The following is a 3,084-nucleotide window of genomic DNA, read 5'->3' as shown; positions in this document are numbered from 1 at the left end:
TTGAATTATAGGGGAAATTACAAAGAAGAATCCCACTGATTCTTCTTTGCCCATTTGTTACTTAGGAACATGTTTAATTTCCACATATTTCTAAATTACAAAGTGATTGCTCCAATGAGCTCCATTCCTATCCCCTCATCTCCACTGTATGGACATACAAATTACAAATGTATACACTATAAACATATGAACACAGTTTTATAAGGATTGCTTTATGCAGTTTTTAAAAATCAGAGAGGATTAGAAAAGTGTTACAAATGAAAATACACTGATACTGTCTTTTATATTTACCTATGTATTTACCTCAACCAGTGTTCTTTATTTCTTCATGTGTATTTAAGTTACTGTTTAATATCCTTTTATTTCAGCTTGAAGTTAAATGTTTTATTTCTTGTGGAGCAGACATGCTATCCATGAATTCTCTGATTTTATTTACTTGAGAATGTCTTAATTTCTCCCTCATTTTTCAAGGTTAATTTTGCCAGATGTAGAATTCTTAGTTGACAATCTTCTATGTCAGCACTTTAAACATGCCATCCCACTGTCTTCTGACCTTCCTGATCCCTAATGAAAAGTCAGATGTTATCTTACTAAAGATAGCTTGCAGATGATAAGTTGCTTTTCTCTTGTTACTTCTGCATTCTTTCATTATCTTGATTTTCAGCAATTTGACTAAGATGTCTCTAAACATGGAACTCTTTGTGTTGATTCTACATAGAATTTATTGAGCTACTTAGATTACAGTATAATACTTTTTGGTCAAATTTGGGAAGTTTGGACCATTCCATCTTCAGATAGTCTTTCTACATCTTTCTCTCTCTCCAGTCCTTCTGGGGCCTACATTAGCTATATGTTGGTAGCTTGATGGTGTCCCATAAGAACCAAAAGGTCCTGTTGTTTTTATTTATTCCTTTTTCATTTTCTTTCTCAGACTGGATAATCTCAATTGACCCTTATTCGTGATAACTGATTCTTCCTTCTGTCAGTGTAATCCCTTGTTGAGCCCCCCAGTGAATGTTTTATATTAATTGTTTTACTTTCCAACTGTAGAATTTCTACTTGGTTCATTTTTTGTTTTGTTTTGTTTTAATAAAGTTAAACAGTAAAACAAAAATTCACAAGCTGCCCTGTCCACCCCCACCTCCCTCCCCTACCCGCAGTCTTTGGTGCTGGCTCGCTTTCCTTCACCCCACTCACTCAGACACTGGGTATCTAATTGAAAGAATGAAACTGCTCTAAGTACGTGGATCATGATGAAGGGAGGAGGCGAGCTGTGTCCACACTGGAGGTTAAACTGAGCAAGTCTGCATTCTCTGGGTTCTGGATGGTTTCCTTTCATTAGCCAAATTGAAAAACAAGTTTCCTGCACCAGATGCTTCAAAGCTGAAACCCCCAGGACCACCGAAGAATGTCTTGAAGATATTGTTTGCATGACCTCTTCATGCCCTCTTCATCCAGGTCTTGTTCACTGTCATAGCGAGTCTTTTTCTTGGGATCAGAGAGAATGGTAAAAGCTTCTCTGACTTCCTTGAACTTTTTCTCCTCCTCCTTCTGAACTTCAGCAATGGCTCCACTGTGGTGATCTGGATGGTGCATCAAGGCCCGTTTCCGATAAGCTTTCTTGATCTCGTCCTCAGAGGCATTCTTGTCTACTCCAAGAATCTTGTAGTAATCTTTCCTCTTACTCTTCTTCAGTTCCAGCTGTGCATTTTTTAGGAGCTGTTTGTGTTCTTTTGTTTTCTCCATCTGATATACTTTTTCATAGTCCCGTACTGCTTCTTCATAGTGTTCTGTGTCCATGTAACACTGACCTCTTCTCAAGTAGGCTTTTATATGTGTCATCAAGCTTCACTGCATTTGTGCAGTCTTCTATTGCATCATCTAGTTTCTTAAGCTTGGAATTAGCCATACCCCGATGACAGTAGAGTTTAGCGTTTGTTCTTATATTATTGGGGTCTATCCCCAGGGCTTCTGTGTACAGTTCACATGCTAGCTTGTAATTTCCTTCTTTAAATGCTTTATTCCCATCTTCTTTCTTTGCTTTAAGTACTTTGGCATTTCTGCAAGTGACGCAGGCCTTCTCATGGTCAGGAGCCATCCTGAGAGCTTGGACAAAAAAACTGAACCGCCTTCTCAATGCAATCTTCATAATCAAGGCAAAGACTTCGTACATACAGAGCATCGGCATTGGTGGAATCCATTCGTAAAATGTCACTGGCCACACACTGTGCTTCTGGATAATGACCCAGCATTGCTAAACATTATGCTTTGAGGATTTTGAAGTGATGGCAGGCAGGGGCATATTCTAGGGCATGGTGCATGCAGAAAACAACCTTCCGAAAATCCCGCTTCTCAAAATCCTTTTCTGCTATTTTCTCATATTCTATGATTGCATTGGCATTCTTGAACTCCTGTTGTGCCTGAGCATTTTTTTGACCCAGTTCTAGGGCTCTCTGGAAACTACGACATGCCACCATAGCATTCCCTAGAGATAGGTGGCATTTGTCCTCTCGTAGATGTCCCTCACTGACTGCTGTGCATCTCCAATAGCTTCCCAGAACTTTCTGAGCATCATCAAGGTGGCTGCTCGATTCCTGTAATAGCTAGCTTCTTTAGGACACATATCTCTTTGCTTCCTCGTCATATAGCAGCTCTGGTTCTGTTGCCGCCGTTACCACATTGCACTCCAGGGTAGCCGCCATCTTACCTCTGGGACCCTCTACCTGGTTCTTTTTTATACTTCCTGTCTCTTTACTGATATTCTTTTTTTTGGTGACACATATTTCTCATTTTTATATATGTTTTCCTTTAGTTCTTTGCATGTATTTATGATAGCTGATTTAAATTCGAGTAAGTTTAACATCTTACTAGAATTCTCAGGGTCAGTTCCTATTGGCTGCTTGTTTTTCCCATTGCCTGTGTATGGGTTATACTTTCCTGTTTTTTGGGGTATCTTGTAAGTTTTTATTGATTATCTAGACATTTAGAATAATGTACTGTGGCACCTTTAGCAATCCAATTCTCTCTCCCACTAGGGTTTGTTGTCATTGTTATTTGTTTTATTGTTATTTAGTATTTTTTGAC

The 3,084-nt window shown here is 38.9% G+C and overlaps 1 pseudogene; it reads right to left on the bottom strand.

Moving 5' to 3' along the window:
• Positions 1-1,289: 1,289 nt before the first annotated feature.
• On the bottom strand, positions 1,290-2,702 carry LOC115861944 (dnaJ homolog subfamily C member 7 pseudogene; annotated as a pseudogene).
• Positions 2,703-3,084: the final 382 nt, after the last annotated feature.

This window comes from Globicephala melas, chromosome 2 (genome assembly GCF_963455315.2).
Source record: "Globicephala melas chromosome 2, mGloMel1.2, whole genome shotgun sequence".
NCBI classification, from domain to species: domain Eukaryota; kingdom Metazoa; phylum Chordata; class Mammalia; order Artiodactyla; family Delphinidae; genus Globicephala; species Globicephala melas.
This window is presented reverse-complemented; position numbering and strand designations above follow the sequence as displayed.